Below are 23,910 nucleotides of genomic sequence, written 5' to 3'. Positions count from 1 at the left end.
GTTGTTTTTTTCTTCAGAGATGGCAAACCCACTGATTTTAATGAGATCTATTATTATCTTTGGATCAAAGGCTCACTTGATGGCAGCTATTTGCACCTTTCACCATAACAGTAATTTAAAGGTGACCACAGGCATCTTCTGTTTACTCCTCAACAGTACCTCATCTCTTTTCCTCTCAGATTGGAGAGGTCTGTGGGCACATACCTGACCAAGAATGAACCTGGTGTGTGTCTTCACTGACAACAAAGGTGTAGGAGGGGAAAAAGGGAATCTCAGTGTTATAATCCACACTATTTCCTGACAAATTCAGATGGAATAAATGCTTTAGTTTTTATCCTTTTGTAGGCATCACTGTAATCTTTTCACTTACACAGCTGACTTCACCTAGATGGCATCCAATAAAAACTAGAGCATCCAGTTCACCACAGTGGTATAGGAATACATCTCTCACACATTTCTTACCTTGTCTAAACCCCTGTTACTGAGAGGAATTACTGTTTTCACTGGGCTGGTCTATTCTACTTCAGGAAAATCAGCTTCATCCTTTCTTCTCTCATTCCATACACATTCCTGATGCAGCTGTTTTAACCTGTGGATTTATGAGAAAATAGAACTTTATTCTAACAGCCAAACTGTTAATTTGGGCTATTGCTGAGACAAAAGATGGGCCAGAAGCTGAGTCATTTTAATAAACAGCCAAATTTTACTCTATACAGGACTGAGATTATAATCAGTTGATTACATCTGAGAGTGATATCTAATTTATAATAGTGGTATCACAGACTAGATTTTTCAGGCTGTCCAGTTGATGCACAGGAGGATGCCAGGTCTCTGGCATGTCATTTTTCAGAATGGGTTCCTGATAAGCAGTGCTGTAGGTTACAAGCCATTAAACATAGTAACACCTTCTTCTATCTTCCTGATATCTACTAAGCCAGGTGCAGAGGCACGTGGCTGAACCTAACATACTTTGCAAAGTACTAACATTGCATATTGCCATCATTTATTACAGGACTACAAAAGATGAAATAAGGAAAATGAAACACTTGCATGATCTCCAAGAGCAATGGTTTCATTTGGTCTGTTTGCATGACCTATAAAGAAATTCCACGTAACTATTCTTGTCAATCATGTTCAAATAGCTCAGCCCTGCCCTTTCTGTGTCACTCTTCCTTCTTTCCATTGTGCTCACAATCACTGCTGCCACCCTATTAAAGCAAAACATTCCACCACAAATTGTTAATTTCTGCAGTTATATACACACTCTCTTTTTTTTATTTCATAAAACTACCGTGTATCTCGTTTATTTTTTATAATCGGTTCCAATTAAATATCACTAATTCAGTCTTAACATCTCATTTTTTACTTAACTTCAAAGGCACTGAAGCAACTTATACACAAAATTAATTATGTCTATTATCATTCAAAGAAATCCACTTAATTCTGTCAAGCCTGGCAAATGATATAAAAATGTTGGTTTGATAATATTAACATCAACAACTTAAACTGTATTTAAACTGGGAAAGAAGAAAATAGAAATAATTAATTGCTCATCACAAATCTGCCCAATATGGAATGCCATGTGCTTCTGCTTGTCTAATAAATTAGTTTGCTTTCTCTGCACTATTTTTTGTGAGGTATGTAAGTAGTTAAAGGCACATAATAAGAAATGAACAGTCAGGTTAGCAAGGAAAGTGACTAAAAGTTAATAAAACCAAAGCTAAAATACTGAAGAAGATATAGAAGGTTTGAAATGTTGTCCTATGTGAGCAGGGCTAGAAAGTATTCACCTTTTCCCTTCTATTCTTCTGTTTGTATCCTTGTCCCTGATGTGAGAAAACTTACGATGAAAAATAAAACAAAGGAGAGGAACTGGGACAATCACATCGATTCATGTGTTAAAATCTCTGAAGGGAAGGACAAAACCCAGGCAATCTCAGGTTTCCAATGTTCCAAACACTGTGGTGAGTTTACTAGGCTCTGCATGGGCAGCAGGTATGTCTGAGCACACTGGTCATTTTACATCACACCAGAGCCAAAGCAGAGGGGAGCAGCTCTCAGCAGCCAGCACTCCTGCTTGCTCCAGCCCACCCAGAGCCCTGGCAGCCAAAGGGTGCCACACATGCCTGCACGGGTGAGTGTCACAGCAATCTAAACAGACAGACCAGAAATGAATTTCACCACCAGAGATTAGCCAGCAAATTAAACTCAATCTCCCTGTCGGAAAAGCACAGCAATGGAAAGTGCCTTCACCACACTCCTGAGAGCTGTTCCTGCCCACAGTGCCTCTCCAACAGCAGCTTCCTCAGCCCCAGTGAACCCAGAGACAGGGGGTGTCAGATGTTATGGCCAAGCAGAAGCCTGGAGGAGACAATGCACTGCCAGTGTAGCCACTAGAGAAGGGATGAAAACTCACTGAAAGGCATGGCCTGCAAAAGCCTCTCACAAAACAGAGAGCCAGATCCACCACAAATGAAGTTCATTACTCTGTTTACCCAGAGGGAGCAATATTGACTTATACAAAGAGATGGTCCAAAGTCCCACATTTATTCCCAGGCCACAGTCTCACTTAGGTGTTTATACTGCCCCTAAAATAAGCACTTCACAGTAAGTGTTTGCAGAGTGAGGCACTACTTACCTGTTTTCTGACACCAGAAAATTCCCCTCTTGATTTGCAGTCCACATTCTCACACATTTTTCTCACTTCATTTCTTAGGCCATGTTAACCAGGTGCATACCATGACCAGAGCTAGCTTCCAGGGCAATCTTTCTAAGTAAAACTTTGCAGTTTTGTGAGAACTAAAAAAAAACCACACCAGAGTGAAGAGTGAAGGTATCAAAGCTGGGTATGGAAATGAAAATACAAACCACTGTAAATTATTTCAATACTTTTGCTAGAAGTACTGAGTGTAAGGAAGCCCAAGCACAGAAACTCCCAGGTCAGCTGTGGCCTCACAAACAGGCCAGGGTGTCTGGGAGCCCCAAAACCTGCTGCCTCAGAGGTGTTCCTGGCAGTGGTAGTTGTAGGACAGTGTGGGGCCACATGAGGATCCCACCACCAGCAGGGATGAAGTCCAGGACCACCCCTACACAGACAGCCCAACGGGAGCTGGGGTAAGTAGCGAGGGAGCAATGAGGAGCCAAGCTGGTTTTGATGGAAATCTGCTTCCCTGTCCAGTTTTGAAATCATTTGGAAGATGTGTTAGAACAGGCCTGTTCTTTTGAAATGACTGGGTGCCAGCAAACAAGTGTGTTTTTAACAGAATAAATGTTTTAGCACAAAAGCTTTGACCAGATTCACAGAGGAGCACAGTCTGCTGAATGTCTTCCTCAGCAGTCATCTATAGGATATGAGAGTCTGCTTTAGCCAGAAAAATAAAAGCCCAGTTTCTTGACTTATGGTTCCTCAGCTCACACCTTCTACTCCTATAGGTCAGCCTCCAGCATTTATACAAGATAATAACCCTTACAAGACCTCTGCTGATCTCAGAAATCCATCTACAAACATGATCCAAAGTTGAGAGAAGATGGCAGGAGATTTTTCCATAAGCCTCAGTATACAGGAAGACCTTAATGAAGAGCGTGGATGTTCCCAGACAGTTTTCACACATTCATGACTGCTTTTCCACCCACTGAAAGGACTGATTTTATCTTGTAATGCTTGAGTCCAACCATGACATGTACTGATTGGAAATCTCAATGCATGAAAGAGGAACATCTGCTAAACAGGAATACAGGATTCTGTCCTGACTCAATCCCTTCACTAAATTTCAGCATTGAAAAGGGGATATCATGCCTCCATTAATTGCCAGTACTGGATTCTCAAAGCAAAGGAATATTTGCTACTGACATAAAACTCCCAGAGGCATTTCCTAATGCCAAACTCACTTCCTTCCTGCAAGGCAGAAAAGGAAGGAGACGTCTTGAAGGGTGTTTGAGGATATCATCTCCATTTGTCCCCAAACCTCAGTGGCAAAGATTTCCTTAGCAGCTGTTTCAAATCACAGCAGCAAAGCAACATCTAACTCACACAGGGAAAGGACATCCAGTAAATTCAAGAGTTAGTTTCCTACCAAGCGGATCCTAGAGTGGAAAAGAAATCAGTCTTCTGCATCTACAGTCCCTCTACAAGCCTCTCTACCTTCAGCAAGGAGAGCAAAACTTAGTAAAAATCACCTAGAGCAATAGACATGTATAATTTAATAAACATTTGGAGGATGAGAGATTTAAGCTCTTGAACCAGCAGTGAAAGCAAGCTTGAAGTCAAAGCCTTTCTCCTTGGCAAATGTCCAACAAGTAGCTATTCCTGATTTGCACACACAAAGCATGTTTATATCTTTCATGCAAATTCCTATGCAAAAGAGGGGCTTCAGAGCAAAAATTACCCCTCGCCCCTGTTCCCCATCATCCCTGCTGGAGAGCACGCAGTATGCTTGAGAGATCTTGTCCAGACCCACTGGGAGGCTTTGACAAAAACCTTTTGCTAGCACATGGTCCTAAGTGGTATCAAAAATAGTAATTCAGCCATCTCTAAGCAAACAAAACAGAGACTGTAAGAGACAAGAGCCTGCCAAATCTGAAGTGATGCATGTAACATTTTTCTTTCAGGAAGAAGGGATGTTTTCCCTTTCATCTGTTTTCTGTTTGTTCATTTAGTTCCATTCATTTACAAGAGTCTCCTTTTAACTAAAGGGGGAAAAGTTGATGTTTATTTACATCCTCTCTGCATAATAAGGCCCTGGCCCTCACACACATATGTATAGTCCCACTTAAATCAATGGGATTACTTGCCTGAGAAAAGTTAAATAAGTAGGAAAGTCCTTGAAGGAGCAGGGCATAAAATACCTGCCCATTGAGATAAAATAATTACCTCTTATAATAACCCAAATAATCATATTCAGCAGTTGTCACCCTTTTTCCTCACTTAATCTATAAAGTTGTATTCCTATCTGTTGCTAAATCAACACAAAGTTATCAGTGAAGGAAGCAGCACCCAGTCTGATTTCCACACTGCCCGACATGCAGCCCTTTGTTATAATCATCATAACAATATTAAATAAAAGATAAGGACCGCTGTCAAAAAGTTAATCATCAAAAGCTGGAAATCACATAGTGAATCTGTCAGTCTGAACTGGGCAGGGTCATGAAAATGAAAGGGAAAGAATGTGCAGTCCACAGATGATGCTTACATGCTAATAAAAACCAGCCAGGCAAAAACATATATGCACAAGGCTGAGCAATTTGTCACCCTGGGCTATCATGGCTGTTCCCCTGCCTATTGTAACAATGCCAGCATTCAAAATAGTCAGAAAGGAGCTTACAGGAGCTGAATGCCAGCACATGTGTTTTTCCAGCTGGAGCCGAGTCCTGGACCAGCTTCTGAATTCTAGTTTAAGTTTCTTACTCTCTCCCTCAAACAGGAAAAACACATAATGCAAAGACTGAAAGCCCTAAAATAAAAATGTTGAAGAGAAACTAATGCTGGAAAGAGTCCTAAAACCATAGCTGTGAATTTGGAAGTGTTAACCATCCCCCTGCTGCACACATACCTTCCCCTCCACAGAGCCTCCCGAGCTGTGCCTGTCCCTAATGCTGGGGACAGAGACTGCAGAGCCCCTGCACCCTCCCTGCCCTGCACCCACAGCCTGGCACACGCCTGGCCCTGCTGGGGCTCTGGGGCTGGGAAGGGCTTTCCAGGTATGCCTCAGCCTGGTGTTGAGACACTTTACCTCAGAAAAATCCTAATGCTCTGACGCTTTCAGTATATTGGTTGTGCAAATTGACAGAGCCGCCCTCTCAGCCCCTCGCCTTCTACAGCAGGAATGGCTCAATGCGGCACAAGTGTGTGTTTAGAAAAAAAATTTAAAAGACAGTTTTCATCCCTCTCCAAAGTTTACAGCCATCTACTCCAGGCATAATCATTTCAAACTCTGCAGCACTTCACATTTGGTTAAAACCACTTCAGTTTAGAAGTGATTAGAGGTTGAAGATTTGCAGTTTAAAATTTAAATTAAACTGTTTAAAATTATTTGAACACTTCACACATTTAAAGCAAATAATTTTTTTTTATATTTATTTATCTTTCCTTCCCAGTAGTTCTGGATTTTCAGCAGCACACTGCATAGCAGAAGCAGCTATTAAAGAATCAGGGAGGACCAGAAGTCAAATTTAGGTTTTCAAATCCTAGTCACTTATAAAGGACAAAGTTGTGAAAAGAACTATGTTACCACAACAGCAAGGACAGTAAAAATATCTTTAGAGACATCGAGATAAAATCATGGGAATGGATAATAATAGTGTGTGGTTTAAGTCTTGTGCTAAAATATTACTTCAAATCATTTGCCAAAATCCTTTACAGAAAGGCCTGAAGAGGCAAACAAGCCTGCTATACTGTTTTATAATTTCCTTTTAATTTTCTAAGATTTCATACTTTAGTGACATATTAACTCTCTTGTCCAAAATAATCTGTCATTTTCTTTCTACCTGACGATACAGACAACTTCCCTAAACTTATCACTTCTACAATTTTATATGGCACAACATATTATCTGTATTTGACCTGAAACTAAACTGCATTTCCATAGAAATTAATCCTGAGTTCCTCCCAAGAAGCAGCAGTGTTTGTGCCAAATTGCAGCTCCCAAGTCATAGCAAAAATGGCACAGCTCACCCGGGTGCGAACCCAAACGAAACGAGCCTTTGCACAGAGCACAGCCTGATGCTTTCAGCGTGGAAGCTCTGACAGAGAAAGCAAAAAACCAGAGCATTTTCTAGTGTGCATCACTACTAAAGCCAGTGCTGGAAGGATGGCACCAGCCTTCAGACACATATTAACTGGAAGTGTAGGCTTCTGCTGTTTCTCCCTTTGGGGAAGGAGGTGGAAAAGAGGACAGGCCTCATATGCAATTCTTTTAATGCCCTTAAAGGTGCATTTATATATACTGATCACTGGTTTTCAACAGTGTTCCTATGGCTCCCCAGATCTGTGCATAACTATAAATAATCTTTATAGTTAACAAAGGGTCATTTACAGTTAGATTTTTATGGTGCTTAAACTGCTTAATATTGTAAGTGATATAAAAAGTAAAGAAACATAAAACTAAGTGAAAATCTAGCCCAAGATATACAGCATCATGTTTAACAAAACCATCAAAAGCAGTTTCATCCCTCTCTTACACATTCTTCCATCAGTAGCTAATAAACACCATTTCCTCATTAGGTTCATTGACAGCTATATATGGATGAAAAAAAGTAGATACACAGGTTGGATTAGAATTCTGCATTTTTTTTTATAGATGGAAATCTATGGCAAAAAACAAAAACAAAAAAAAGGGGGGAGGCAAAAATAAAAGGAATAAAAGTTGGGTTTTTTCCAAGTACCCACAAGTAATACTCAACACTTGTACATTTGGTATTCAAATCTTTTATGATCTTTATATTAAAACTGCCTACTTGCCACATGCCTTTTTAAGCAGTACTAGTCTTTGACACACACACTGAAATCTACCCAGTGTGTTAAAGTTATTGAACTGTTGCGAGCTTCCTGACAACAGTGCTCTGCTAATGCCAGTTTTGATTCCACTGACATTAATCTTGGTAGGGCTGAGATGCTGTTAATACTCACTTCCTAAGCGAGGTAACCCCTTCAAAGGCTGACACACACCACCTCGCCTTGTTCATCAAATATATAATCTTACTAAATGCTGTAATCTTAAATCCCAACCTAGAGTAACTAGCAGTGCTTACATTATCATTTTTCTTTTAAAGTTCATCTAAAGGGAAAAAAAAATCTATTAAAGAATTTTAGATTTCAAAATCAAAACTTGGGACCACCACCTTCTCCATATACTGCACCAAACTTCTTATTAAGCTTTAATTTTAACACAATCTAAAATTATTTTTGCTTTTCTGCCAGTCCTCCCACGCTTCCATGCACACAACACACATGAATCTTCCAGAAGGTCCCATTGAATTTTTAAAGAGCTCTTTTTTTCCCCATTTGACAACTTTACATCCTCAAATTAAAAGGGGTAATGTGGTTATAGCATGTGATGTAGAAGGAATTATAAAAATGGTTCTTCATTGCCAATGCTACTCAATGACAGCTCATTTTCTTGTGCCAATAGGAAGAACAAGATTAGAAGTGACTCTAATTCTTACCCGACTTCAGGCCGGTGAAAGTCAAGTTAAAGAAATAAGGCTCTCAGTCTCTGGAGGGCAAGGGTACCAGTCACTTATTTCTTATGAACACTTGCTGACATGTGCACTAAGCATAATAATAATAATTTTATTTATAAAGTGTTCCCCCACTGAACTGCTTGGGGCATTGTACAATATCATAAAAGCAATTTAAAATACATTTTAAAGCATAGGAAATAATGGACCACCCTCTAATAATAATAATTTTTATTTGGAAAATTATGACAAGAACACTGGCCTGATGTTAGAGACTCCCATCAGCGATGGCAGAGGAGAGCAAAAAGGAGAAAGAAGGGAAAAGAGGAGAGGAGAAGAGAAGAGAAGAGAGGAGGGAGAGGAGGGGAGGAGAGGAAAAAAGAAAGATAAGGAAGAAAAAAATTATAGAAGGAGAGAAGAGAAGAGAAGAGAAGAGAAGAGAAGAGAAGAGAAGAGAAGAGAAGAGAAGAGAAGAGAAGAGAAGAGAGAAAAAGGATATGAGAGAGAGACAAAGAGAGGAAAGAGAAAGAGGATAGGAGAGAGAAAGAAAAGAAAAAGAATCTCTTCTGTTTTTGATTTACAAGTTTTAAGGCTCCTATAGCATCTGTGTTTAAAAAAAATCACATCTTTCAAGTAGCTCTGTTTTCCTATGTATAATGAAAATCATAAGGGAATAATATGACTAACAAATTACAGTCAGGTAGTTAATTCTCAGCTCCTGTTAGCTGGCATTGATGCTTCAATTTTCCAGACTAGCTTGAGTTACTCAATTTCCTAGCTTTCATTGTTGTAAGTGGTATTCCTTATAATAATGCAGGAGCAGTTGGGTATTTTTTTTTCCTCTGATGTATTTTATGTATGTAGAATTTTTAATTAATGTTTATTTAGGGATAAAAAGAAGAGTTTTTGTATCATGGGAATGGCCAAATTTATCACAAATGCTAATCTACTCGTGTCAGCAAAATTACCCTGGGGATACGTTTGGCTCTCTGTATCACACTATCATATATGATTCCAATAATGGGCATCTCCTGGGGAATAAGAGATAGAAACTAGAAGGAGAAGCAGGAAGTCCAGGGCAGGATGCTGGAACATGCTTTGACAGTGCCTGGCACTGGACATCTCCTCCCTGTGCTGGAGTGGATTGGCAGTAACCCTGGTGCACCAGAGCACCACCCCGGCCAAGGGCCCCAGCCAGACCCCGAGGCTGTGGCACTGCTCTTGGTCCAGGGCTCTGGGTACAGCTGGGCAGAAATGGGGATTTGTTTTCTCCAGAAGACCAACTGTGAATATTCCCACTGTGATTATCACACATGTAGAATGATTCTGCAAAGCATGTTCAGAACTGCTGCAAATTTTATCTAAGTGGGACTGGGAAGGTCAGATAGGTTGTGCCTTGCAAGGCAAAATCAGAGCATAGATCAGATTCCTAATTAGGACTCTATCAATTATTTTGAAAGGATGGATATGCTTAACAAGAAACTTAGCTGAGTGTCTTTGTACACTCTACATTACCTATGCTATCAGTATTTTTGCACCTACACTTAAAGAACAGAAAGAACTAGAATTTAAGCTGACTGCTGCAGTGAAATACAATTAAAAACATTTCCATAAATACATTAGCAACAAAAGGGGGCTAAGGGAAACCTCAATCCTTTACTAGATGTGAGGGAAAATATAGTGACAAATGATGAGGGAAAGGATGAGTTACTTAATGCCTTCTTTTCCTCAGTCTTTAATAGTGAGATAAGTTGTTCTCCCAGTAATCAGCCCCCTGAGTTGACAGGGATGGGGAGCAGAAAAAGAAAACATAATCCAAGAGGAACTGGTCAGCAACCTGCTACACCACTTAGACACAAACAAGTTTATGGTGTTGGATAAGGTCCACCAAAGGCTACTGCAGGAGCTGACTTCCCCACAGCATTGTCTTGGGCAACGTGGCTTTCCACATTGTGCATGGGTCTGCTCTTCCCTGGGTAGAATGCTGGCTGGATGGCCAGGCCCAGAAAGTGGCAGTGACTGGATTTACATCAACTGGAGACCGTGTTCCCCAGGAATCAGTGTTGGGCCCAGTCCCATTTAATATCTTTATCAATGATCTGGATGAGGAGATCAAGGGCACCTTCAGTCAGTTTTCAGATGACACCATGTTGGGTAGGAGTGTTGCTCTCCTGGAAGGCAGGAAGGCCCTGCAGAGGGATCTGGACAGGTGGAATCAATGGTGTGAGGTTAAACAAGGCCAAGTTCTGGGCCCTGCACTTGTGTCATAACCTTCCCCTGCATGCAACAGGCAGGGGACAGAGTAGCTGGAAAGTGACCCAGTGGAAAAGGACCTGGAGGTGCTGATGGCAGTGGCTGAACATGAGCCAGCTGTGCCCAGGTGGCCAAAAAGGCCAATGGCATCCTGGCCTGTGTCAGCAACAGTGTGGGCAGCAGGACCAGGGCAGGGATTGTCCCCCTGTACTCAGCACTGCAGAGGCCACACCTCAAATGCTGTGTTCAGTTCTGGGCCTGTGAGCACAAGGACATTGAGGGGCTGCAGTGTGTCCAGGGAAGGGCAATGGAGCTGATGGAGTGTCTGGAGCACAGCTCTGATGAGGACTGGCTGGAACTGGAGAAAAGGAGGCTTGGGGGGGCCTTATCATTCTCTGAAAGGAGGGTGCAGCCAGGTGTGGGGGTCAGTCTTCTCTCTGAGGTAAAAAGCAATAGAACAAGAGGAAATGGTCTCAAGTTACTCCAGCATACTTTAGGGACAAAGTTTAATGGTGGACTTACCAGTGCTGGTTTAACAGTTGGGCTCAATGATCTTCAGGCTATTTTCCAACCTAAACAATAATATGATTTTCAAGAAAAACTCTTCGTAGATGAATTTTCTTAGAAGTGGCTGAATAACTCCTCAAATTTTCTCCCAAAACTTCAACAATAGTGTCAAGAAACACATTTAGTCTGTCTGTACACTCCCAAGAGAAAGGATTACGGCTTTACTTATATTTTGGATGAGCCCAAGCAACTCTTTGCACTTAAAAAATAAAAACACATTCAAATAGCATTGGCTGGCCTCTCACTCTCAAATGTGCAGATATGATCAATAGGTAGTCAGTCCTCCTAAGAAACAGAATTTAAATTATTATAACCAACTCACCACTTGATTTTTAAAGCCTTTTTCTGTGTCATTTGCACCTTTTCACTGGGTAGAATTACTTTGGTCTTTAAATTATATTTTCCTCATTGAATTTCCATGTTGCATGCTCCTTTGCATGTTTCATTGCTCAGCATTATCATTCATTAATGTTTCAGCTGCCTTCTTTTGTCTGCTGCCCTTCTCCTGTTAACATCAAGTTTCTTTGCTAGTCAAATAAGTTATCCCACTCTTTTTATAAAGCCTTGGTTATGGCTTTTAAAAAATAAAAGCAAGAGGATACAAAATCTTCAAATGGCTTATTAGAATTCAGTATGACTGGCAAGTGTCATTTAAAAAAGAGATACTGCACCTTTAATAAATTTAATCCACGTCTGATTACAGAGGAAGAAAGCTCTTTTTTAATCTTACAGGGCTGGAATATTGCAATAACTGTTCCATCTGATTTTAAAAATAAGATTTGCTAAAGGTCAACGTATCTCCTGGCCACATATGCAGCAACATTGAAATTTCCTTGGCCAGGGAATAAAAAGATTCTATCATTAAAAATAAAAGCGCAAGGACATCTTGCAAGCCCATAGGGTTTTTAGAAAGAGAAGGAGACATTTCGTTATCAACTAGCAATCATAAGATTTTTAAGCAATATCTCTAATCTGCTTCTCTTCCCCCCACCCCCGCTCCCCACAACCCCCCTTTCCTTTTCACATCAAGGTCTTTTTATCTTCCAATTTTGCATCTAAAGATGAGGTGAATGCCATTAGCTCAATTCAACCTCAAGTGTAGTCAGATGTGCCTGTGATTTCTGAAAAGCACTGTCTAAGGTCACATTAAAATGTATAAGAGCTTTTCTATTCCTGAGAAGGGGGCTTATTACCCATCCATGGTGTAAGGGAGTAATGTCAGTGGCCATAGACTAGGGTGAAAACAAAAGAGATACCAGGGTTTCAGGCTTTTGTCAGGGAACCTCTCTGCCTCCCTTTTATTGCTGTCTGAAGCCCTACAGATAGCGCCACAGACTGTAAACTTGGGCAGCACTGGGGGAGAGAAAAACAAGTTAAACAGGCTCAGACTCTCCTCCCCTGAACCCTCATCTTTAAAAGCTTAACTCTTTCTGCAAAAATAAAATCTGAAAGCAGCTTTCCCCACCCACTGAGGGGTTTTGCTCCTCTCGCTTCCCAGATGGGACTGTCACCACCGTGGGGGCCACCAGAGCCCCAGGTCTGCCAGAGACAGTGGCACCCACATTGCTCTGAGCACACCAGTGTTCTCAGAAAAGAAACCTGGTAAATGCTCATTAGGATTAGAGTCAGGACAAGATCAGAGCTGCCAAATTTGGCAGCAACTTGGAGTGCCTTTTTTTTTTTTTTCCTTTAATTTAAAAAGGGCTGCCAAGAAAAGTTAATGACTATTTACCTGGGCATACCTGGGCATTACCGTATTTTCCTGCAATTGAATTAAGGAGCTGTCACTCAGGGATAATGCGAGTCATCAGTAAAAAATATTACAGTACCAACAGTTTCTGTTTTCCTTCTTTCTTTAAAAAAAAAAATCAGTCAAAAGAAAAATTCAATCACAGAGCCTTTTCAAAAACAGATATTCATGGCCTATTTTAAAACACTTTTTAAATGTAATTGTATATTTTAGACTCAATTCCTGTCTCAGACCTTTCTGTGTGATGTTATAGCTTTAAGTACCTTGTAGATATCCCTTCAGGGCCATGTGCATGGCTGACTTGCAGCAGTCTGATGTCTTTAAGAGACTGCAGGCATGCTCTTTCTACTGTACAACTCTGCACTGAACTCCCATGACCTGGTACAGAAGATACACTCTCTTGGTGATCTACTGCTGAAGCTGCAGGTAGGCCTTTTCTGGAAAAACAAGGGATTATTTCCACAACTTCAACTGCCTTTTGCCCTAAGGAATGGGCAAGCTAAAAGCATGAGACAGGTTTTTTCTTCCTTTTTTTTCCCCCAACAGCAGGTCTGATTCATCTCCTCTCCAAAGCACATTAAACACAATCTAATTTATAAAGGGTGGGCCAAATGTATTCAGGGCATAATACTTCTGAATGCTACACTAGGAGTTAATCTGACCCATAATTTTCCACCTTGGTAAATTTTCCCATCTTGCAACAGTGATGCCAGTTAAGTGACTCACTGTGATGAGATAATGTAGTGACTTAATTACCATTGTGAACAATGAAGTTACCGTGCCATTTGTGCACCTTAAAATGGCTCACAAGCTAGTAAAGGTAATTCCTGGCTTTACTGTGTACCATAGAGCTTATTAGAGGGAGTAATAGATTGATATATCTCTTTCTTTGTGAGTAGGGTTAAGACCTTCTGCAATATTTTTTCATGGGACTATATATTTTCAAGCCTTGCCTCTGAACTCATTAGCTTTTTCCCATGCAAGCAACTCCCTGTGAAAAGGGAGGTAAGGCATGTTTGCAAACTCCAGGCAGCAACACAGATCTGTAATGCAGTCTGCACAATCATTGTGGCATGCAAAGAAAATCGCTCGTGCAAAGGAGGCTTTGACGTCTCTGAGATGTGTTTTGTCTCATAGACAACATTAGCTGGAGTGAAAATCACTCTGTTTCTATGTGCTGACAGTGCAGTTGGCATGCACAGGTGATCCCAGTATAGGTTTCATCTATTTCAAGTACAAACAGCAGTGAATATTCAGCATCCCAGGCTTTTAGCCCAGGTAAGGCAAAACCTCTCCTCGAGTCGCCCTGCTCAAGATGGTATCCAAAGGCTCTACACACTGCAGAGACAAAGCAAGCTCTTCTAATCCATGTGGAAAGATACAGTGTGTTGTCTTTGTCCCTTCTTGAGAAAAATTGCCATCAGTTGGACAACAACCATTCTGGTCTCATGTGACAATAAAAAAAAATTGAGCTCTTCGGTACATCGCTGTATTTACCCTATTTGTCCTTTGGTTGTGTCAGTGCTGTCACTTTCCATGAAGCCCATGGAGCACAGGCAACCTTTACCCTGGCCTCACCATGTCAAGCCAACACTTGACCTCAGTACAAAGCACACCTGGTGCCTCTCACAGGCCTGAAAGCGCTTCCTCTGCAGACTCCAGCTAGCCTGGGATCAGAGGGATGAGTTAAATACATAACTTCAAATATAGTCAAAGTTTCAGTAGGCTACTTGGTTGGTTTCCACACCCCACATGCCAAATACATCCTCTAAATTACTTCCTTATTTGTCATTTATGTACTTTTGAATTTTAATGAATAGTTCTCTCGTTCTTTGCCAAACTCCTATATTCATAGAAAGCTGGCATTTCACAAATATCAAAGAGTGCTGCTAAGTGAACCAACCTCAGAGAAACTCAGGAATCATCATTCAAATTCCTTGTTAAAACAGGAAAACAGCTAAATGACATTTATCTGTTAAAATACAAATAATATTTCTGTTTATCCCTTCAGTGCTCCTGCACACCCTTACAATGTTTCTCAAAGTGTTTGTGCTGCAATTTTGTTATGATGGTTTCAGATCTGGTTTCAAAATCTGCAGCAGCATAAATCAGATTGGGATTTCAGTTTTCTGCTGTTCTTTTTAATAGGAAGGTTCATAAAGAAATTGACCCCTCTTTCTTTTTTGGCAGCCATTTGACAGTAGATCATCTTTCTTTTAGTAACCCACATCACTGTTTCCACAGTAATACCACAGTATTTCCACAGTGATACTGCAGAGCACAGACATATTGATAACTACAGCAATGTGAAATATTTGTTTCATATTCATCTTGTTTTGTTCTATTTATTTATTTCTTTAGAAGGAAGGGGTTTTTTTCTGATAAGCAATCTCTGACTTAAGGAACAGCTATAATTTTTGTTTAGGGAAGATGAAAGACCTCCTCAGAGATCAAGGAAAAGAAACAGGGAAAGAAACAAAGGTGAAATCAACCCAGGTGATTCTTTTTTTTCACAGAGCCTTCCAATATAAAGCATTGGCAAAGAAAAGCAAAGACAGCTATGAAACACTGATCACTGTATCCTGCTACAGAGAAAAAAGATTTTAGAATCAAAAAGCATTTGGCTATCTTCTGTGGTGAGAGATGGCTGCTTTGTTTAGACGGTCTCCAATAAAACACAGAGCGACAACTTCTCAGGTACAAAATTGGCTTGTTATGTGGGCTTTAAAATACTCTGAACGGAGAAGCTTTTACTTAATGCAAAGAATCAAGTGTGTGCTTTTAACACACAAAGACATAAGTTGAGGATCTGAAATCGGGGATGAATAGTAAGAGTACTAAAGTCATAAAGTAGCTCTATGTGAATGGAAATTCTGTATGGGAAACAAGCAAGAAGAACTAGAAGTATCACTAAATAATGGAATATATGAGAGCAAGTGAAACCTTGTAAAATGATTCTCATAACCAGAATATCAGTACAGACAGGTTCAATTTATATAGAAGAGATGCAACGGGAAGAGAACAGAGGAGGGATGGTTTTGTATGTGAAAAACATCTCCAATGCCAGCAGATGACAATATGAAAATGGAGAATAGGGTAGTGAAGTTTTTGGACAAAGACAAAAGGAATGAAAATCAAAGGGGAATCTACAGGAGGTAAATGCTATAGATCACCAAGACTGGAGGAAAGGAAGAATAATAATTCTTGGACCAACTCTCAAGATACTTGTAACCACAGGATACCCTCCCCACTAGAGAATATAATTTCCCAGATATTTACTGTGCAGCTAGAGCGAGATACAGGTTACATCAAAGAGATTTTTGAATAGTGTGGGAGACAGCTTCATAATCCTGACAGGAGAGATTCCAACTGGTAGAAAAGTGAACCTGGAAGTAATTCTTCCTCAGAGGCTTGAATTAATCATGTAGAAGCGACCAGTAAAGAAACTCCAAATTAGTTAACTATCATTTTCTTGCCCTGAGAGGAAGGGATTCATGGCAAAATATACATTTTAAGAAGCCATATTCTGAGCAGAAATGTAATTTAAATTCAATTCTCCTGCCTTCAAATCAGTGACAAGGCAACCATTGATTTTGTTCTTTAATGCTGCCTTCATCTTTGTCTAGAAGTCAATTCAGATTTAGATGAGAATTTGCAGCACACCAGTAATTCTGCATGAAGGGCAAGGATTCATCTATGAGAGGTTACAGAGACACTGTCTGAGACACCAAACTCAGGTGCCAAATCTTACCACCTAGTCAAGAGAGACATCTCCCCAGGGTGTTCCAACCCACCTAAGATCTGATTGCCCTCTGGATACAAGTAGGATTCTATGTGAAACACCTTAGGGCACCTACAGTTAGGAAGAATTAATCCCCTGCTGGATCCTCACGCGGATGCTGTTATGCTCCCACTAAGAATATTTTTATGTGAAGCAGTTAACTCTGACGGTATCCATATGGAGACCGGATAGGAAATAGTTTCAGTGTTGCATACTGTAGCCTACTTTTCCTATCTAAAGAAGACTGACGGATATATTAAAATTCATCTGTGAGAAACCAAGCTGTGAAATCTCAAAGTACATAGGAAGTGATTGTTTTTAGGGTCTCCATTAAATTCTCTGCCATTGTTTAACCATCAAATGGTGGTCTGGGGTATTTCTTCCCATTTTTGCTTTTGAAGATAGAAATAAAGCTTTCAGGCAGGAGGGCAGAGGCAGTTCACTGGCTTCTCTTACTGACATCTTCCCATCTCTTTTTCTGAGACAGATTACTTCTCTGCCTTCTTCCCAGTGGATTCATGCATACATTTTCCCTCACTTAAATTAATCTTTAGTCAATAAGAATGAACAATTGCAGTGTACACCCTATTCCAGAGATTCTTTTTATGCCATGTGTAGTATCATTGATAATTTGCTATTTCTACTAGGTATGTCTTACCTGGGATTTCATTTGCCTTTTTTACAGCCATGTCATTGCCAATGGCTTAGACACATCTCTGTGTATTAGTTTGCAATGGTTGAGATGCAGGCATATATCTTCTGTTTAAATGAGACTCCTTTTTTCTTGCGGAAATTCTTGTTACTGTTTCCTAAGGGAAGTACTTTGCACTTTGTACTACTAAATTTAAACAAATTTCTAATACTAATATTCTCCAGATCATTTGTATTTCTCCTTCTCCCAGCTTTTGGAAGTACAGAGCCAGTTATACAGTGATGATAGAAACTCTCATGGTTTCTTGTAGCATGAAATCTAGGGCTAGCAGCAAACCCTAGAACACAGAGAAAAATCTTCAGACTGTGTAAATCAGCAAAGCTCCTTTGATTCAGTTTTCACAAGGATGTGGCTCTAAATCTCTAGCATGTGTTCAAAAAATGTAGTCCAGTTAATGTGGAAGAAAATCCAAGTGCTATTGTTCTTTTGAAGGCTGAAGATTATTATTCATGAAATGCACTGGGACAACAAAAATCTCATAAAGAATAAACAAACCGAAAAAAACCAAATATGTAACATTTAAAATGAACTTGAAGATTTTTATCTCAGTATGGAAAATAATTTTTCTACCATAGATTTGAGATGTTAATAAGTTTTCCTTATGCAGACTAACTTGAAAAGAATACAAATGTCATAATCTGGATTAAAATCATTCCTACTCTATTTGAGATACACATCTCATAATCAAGAATATCCAGGTCCCCCTTTCACAGGCACTGCTATATTCCCCAGGGGTTTTCCATGCTGAAGTTAACTTATGCAGGAGGAAAATTTAGACAGAGTGAGACTTAGAGCACTAACACGCAGGGCTGGAATTCATATACACGTGAAAAAAAAAGGATGAACTAATTTTAAAACTGTGTTTGCTAGATGCACTCTGTCTCTTAAGGGCTGTCTGTTGCCTCTCCTGGGTTCTCAGAGCTCTCTGTGAGCTGAGAATTGCAGCCTCTTACTGGATAATCACCAAGGCAGCTTGTGATAAGTATCACACACAGTGAAGGAAGCAGTTCAGAGTTTCTGAAGGCAAGGTAAATAGGCTTCCATTAATTGGAAAGAGCATTCTTTAATTATTTTTCTAGCCTGGACTAGCCTATTCTAATATATATCATAATTCAGAATACAGTAACTAATGTCTACAGAATTTTCATTACAAAGGGTGAAGAGCTAACTTTTTGGAAGCCAAGGATAGTTATGCCAGTGGTTTTAACAAGGTCAAGAACTCACCATAGATAGATAAAGTTGCTCCTCACTAGCTCTCCGTGCTTGTGTGAGCAACAGCAAGTCACTGCTCCAGACTCCTGTGGTCTCTCCCACAGCTTCTTTTTATATTCAAGCCCATTAGCACAGAGACTGTCTCCCTGATTTGTTTGACTGGACTAAGAGGGTGGGAAGAGCACCATACAAAAGGTCTCAAAGTAGTTAAAAAAGGCTATTAAAAATATAAAATAAATGTAAGCAAGTTTTTTGAGCTCTGGACACATAAGAACATAAAACCCACCCTGGATCAGACAGCAATCTGCCCAGCCTGTGCCCAGTGATGATATTTGGGGAAGCAGCAGAGATGCAGCTCCAGGCTGGGCCTTGTCCCCGGTTTACCTGCCAAGCCTCCCTCAATCAGTTCTAATGGTCCCACAAAGCAGAGTTTATTTCTGAAACATATGATTTAGCAGCCACCACCAGAATTTCATTAATATGTCTAATTCTTTTTTTTAACTTATTTTTGTTTTTCACTTCCACCACATCCTATTCTCCATTTTGATTATGTAGTGCACAAAAAAAAAGGCTTTGTTGTTTTAAACCTAGTAATTTCACTGAATTGTGAAAATCAGAGTCTAATCCTTTCCTAATGACATTCTCTGCAATATTAATTATATAGCCTCAAAAGTTCCTTTCCAAGCTAAAAAGTCCAATTCTTTCCAGTCCACAGTGTATGAAAGGTATTCCTGCATCTGGTAAAACACACCACATTTCTCCATAATTGCATTCAGTATTTAAAATGCAGATATGCCATGAACCTGAATAAGAACATAACAAAGCTTATTGTTCCCACTATTCTTTACCTAAATATTCCTAATCTTCCGTTTTCTTTCTTGAACTGACCTTTGAAATTATTTAAACATCTCTGCGCAGCTATACCATCCTGTCCATAGATACACATAGACATGAGCAGAAAAGGAGTTTAAGGAGAATTCTTCCCTTTCTGTAACTATTTTGCAGTTACCACCACTGAATTTCATTTGCCATCTGAAAACAAAGTCTCTCTGGATCATGGGATACTTCAATCAAAGCTACTAAATGTACCTATCAGAATGTAACTATCAGAAGTCAATTTTGTTAGATAACACTCTTCGTAATTTTTTAATAATTGATCCTATTTTATCCTACTTAACTCCAAATTATTCAAGAGTGACTATGTTGCACAATCTCACTGGAGTTCCCACTGAAATTGGGAAGCAATATTGATGGCACAATAGATCATACTGGTGCAATCTTATAGGAGCAGACAGCATACAAGAAGACACAGTTGATGCTCCATGTGGCAATTACAGAATTTAGCTGTAGCACTTCGGTTGAATACTTGTACCATCTCCTAATTAAATGATTCCACTTCACAGGACTGCCATACAGTCCTCTGATTGAGTAAATAAAGGACTGTACAAACTTCCATCATCTTAGCAAAGTTTTTTTTTCCTTTTCTTCTTTTCCTTTTGGTCTTTGATGAGCCCTCTGCTCCTACACCTATCATAAGGTAGGAAATATAAGAATGAAAAACAATTCTGAAGAATAAATAAAATAAAATAAAATGTTATGGAACTGAACATCCCTGGGGCACATATGTTTTCAAAAAAACAACTCCATATATCCTTATTTAATTATATGCTAAATTTCTTCTGATTCTGATTAAAGAATGCCTGCATTCTTTTCCAAAAATTAAGATATTCTATATAAATAATATCTAGGATAACAGAGAATATTCTTCAATCACTAAGCCAAGGAAGGAATCATTTAGTAAGTAATGGCAGGAGTCTGATGCCATCCCTCCACTGCACAGGCTATCAGCCAAAGAGCACCACACAGCTGCAGTTTTACAGAAGGATTTTTGCAGTTCTATGATGTTATTAAAAAAAAAAAAAACAAAAACAAACAACCTGTTTTCCACTTTCCACTTTCAAGACAATAACAGCTTTTCAGATTCTTTATTATATTTATAAATAAACAATCTAAACTAACATATAAAGGCATTACTTTTTAAAAGTACAGATATAATAATCACATATATTATAAGCACATAAAATATATGGTTATTCTTTTGTAGATATGAATAAGGATATAGACATTCTATAAAGCCTATATTAAAACATAGGGAAATTATCTACTGTAATGTCAGGGACTAAAGGAGTTGTGCCCATGATGTCCTATTATTTAATAATTTCATATGAGACACATCAGATATACAACTAGTGGAAAAATATTAAGAGATCATAGTTAAATTCTTTAGAAACTATCAACATATATGACATCCCATTACTCTCCTGAAAAAAGGGGTGAGACAAATTAATCTTTGCTAGAACATCCCTGAACTGTATGATAGGTGAATTGCCATAGTTTTTTCTGTGCTCATACATCACACAGAGCTTACTGGCAATTTTATTTTAAAACAAGCCCCATGGTCTACTTAGGATGCATCAATAATTGCAGCTTTTAGTACATAGCCTGGCACTGGCTTTTACAAATGTCTAAATTTACCTTGTAAATCTGGAGAACCCCAAAATTAGGTTCTCTTCCTCTGTTTAGAGAAAAGACATGCGGTTTACAAAATGTTTCCCCAGAAGAAGAGCACTAACCACCCGAGTACTGCGTGGGTGTTGCAAACTAAAGCCCATGGAAGTTGTTTTCTAGGAGAAGCAATGGTTAACACAACCTGCCAGAGCTTTGTGTGTCAGCTGGGCTCTCTGTGCCTGCCCCAGCCACGGGCCACGAGGGTGTTCTCCTACACCCGCGTGCGCCCGTGCACACCGCGCTCTGGGTGTTGCAACATGCTATTAAGATATTTCCTTCCTTTCATCCAGAGAGCATTACAGAGGATTAAGCAGCTCTCCCTTTCTTCCCAGCACACTGTGATTCTCCAAACTCGGAATTTGTGTAATTCTGAAATTCAGACTGGAGGAGGTTTTCCTCATTCTGTGCAGATCAAAGGGAAACGGGAAAAAAACAAAATTATGCCTCATATACAATGCAAGGGCCTCTTCATTTCTAAGTTATGCAGATGACCCCTCCGCAAAAATAACAATCTCTAGGAACTTGGAAGAAGAAACTGTAGTCCCAGTTGCTTTGACCTAAATAAAGTGTCTGTGTAATTATCTTCAACAGGGCTTGCCAAAACATCATTTTATACTGTTCAAATGCATATTCTAAGAGGGGATGGAAATTTGAGGGACAGGATGGCAAGCAAAGTACATTTTATTTCTCTGAACAATTAGAAAGATTATAATAATACAGCAAATACTGTGCATCCTGCCACTATGTGCCATCTTCCATCCCAAAGGATCTCAAAGGGACTTGTCAGTAATTCCATTTTTCTCGTTCCAAAAAATAACATGTCAACCTTTAACTATTTTGTTCCATGCAGCACAATACACACTTAAATTTCCTACTACAATTTTTGGTCTTGTGAAACTGCCAAAGTGGCAGTCCCATTTGTTTGGGACTTTTTTTTCCAGTGTCTTGGGGTTCCATACAGTCATGATAAACAGGCACCTTTGCTTAAGTACAAGCCAAATTTTTCTCATAAATCACACCTGCCTTCTTCATTGCAGGAATTTTGCAAACCTTTTGCTCAAATATTGGAGATCGTTGGGCAATTTTACTTATGCAATAAGAAAAGTGATACAATCTTATTTGGAAAGGATTTGCAAGGAAGTAAAACCTCAGTTCAGTCAGTGAAAATAGAAATTTAAAAAGAAAAGTAAAAGTGAGAATTTTCTTTCTTTGGTCAATACTTTTTTTCAAAACTTTTGAACAAAATGCTTATTAAACAAATCAACAAAACTGTTTTAAATTGATAATCTACCACACAGGAAAATGTGATTTACAGAATGATGTAAGAGTTCAATAGCATAACATCTTTTTCATGATAGAAGTATAGATTGATTTGTGATATACACACCCCAGCAGCTGCCTGAAACAGAAGACGTGTCAAAAAAATAGGAGAAATTTATTCACCATTTGAAAATGTTCTGCAGTTAATAAAAGCTGAAGTTCCATTTCCTCAAAATTTAGAAAAAATGAAAAAGGGAATAAACATCTCAGACTTTCTCCTCATTATCTTAAGCTGACATTTCCTTAACCTGACAAGTTAAATTCAAGAGTCTTTAGGACATGACTGTAACTTTGAGAGGGATTTTTATAGAGAGAAAATTATTCCCTGAGTTGGAGTCTGGCCAGGGCACTGCAGAGAGAAGCATCTTGAGAAAAAGTGATCTGGTCAAAACAAGGGATACACTCATGCTAAACTGTTTATATAAAACCCTCCTCCTGGCACCAAGACAAGCTGTCAGACACTACCACAGTGACCATCACAAACAAAGCAGTAAAGCATTTCATCACGAATGTTATCCCACACTGTGCAATTTCAGACAATAGGCACCAGTTTGTTAGCAAAGAGTTTGAGCAATTTACCAGGAAATGTGAAAGCTGGTCAAATAGAGAAAGGAAAATATTTCCAGCCTATTACAGAAAAGTTAAACAAGGAGAAAAACAGAGGATCTCTCACAAAAATGATCTTACTAGGTTGATATACAGATGCATGCCAATAGTCCCTGTGTTGTTAGAGCTTTATTAGGGCCAACAATGAAAGGATAGGTAAGACAAAAATTGAGACGTCCTGATTCCAATGCATGCAGTAGGTGATGAACCAGAAACATCTCAAACTACCATCAGGAGCCCCTGTTGGGATCAAATGCAACCTCATGAGAAATAATATATTTGTGAGGAAGATCCGTGTGTGGAACAGATAAAGCTTCAATCATGTCACACAGCAGTGGCTGGGTATATTATTCGCAAAAATCACAGATACACACTTATTACAAACTCAGGACATTAACATGAAGGTGGTACTGAGACTCAATCTGCAGGATGTGGAAAGGAGCATAGCAGAAAAACATCCAGTAAACATCAGAACAGACTTTCAAAACACCCTGCTAACAGAAGAACCAAGTACAAGCCAGCCTCTTATCATCACAAGAATAAATTGCATTGGCACCAACATCAAGATGCCTGCAAGGTAAACACAAGGCTTTGTACAATACTGGCATGAGAAAGTAACTCTCTTAAACCCAGAAGAAAACAAGTTAATTCTCCAAGCAAACTGGAAGCTCACAAAAGCTATCAAAGAAAGGACTTTTTGTTGGTGTGAAACAGTGTTAAGTTATATAATTGATGAGAATTTTAAGTGTATAAGAAAGTTCTGCTAAGCACATTTAATGTTGCTGGTTTAAGTACAGTAAGAATCACACTAGGAAAGGTGGCTTCCCAAGAGGGGATATTGTGTTTTTGATAGGCTGCTTATGTGATAGATTTATGTATCATATATATATATATATATATATATATATAAAAATAAAATTTCTTTAAAATCTGTTCTTTCAAGAAGTTCCTAAGATAGACAACACT

Source organism: Passer montanus, unplaced genomic scaffold (assembly GCF_014805655.1).
Source record: "Passer montanus isolate IOZ18808 unplaced genomic scaffold, ASM1480565v1 scaffold27, whole genome shotgun sequence".
NCBI lineage: Eukaryota > Metazoa > Chordata > Aves > Passeriformes > Passeridae > Passer > Passer montanus.
This window is presented reverse-complemented; position numbering follows the sequence as displayed.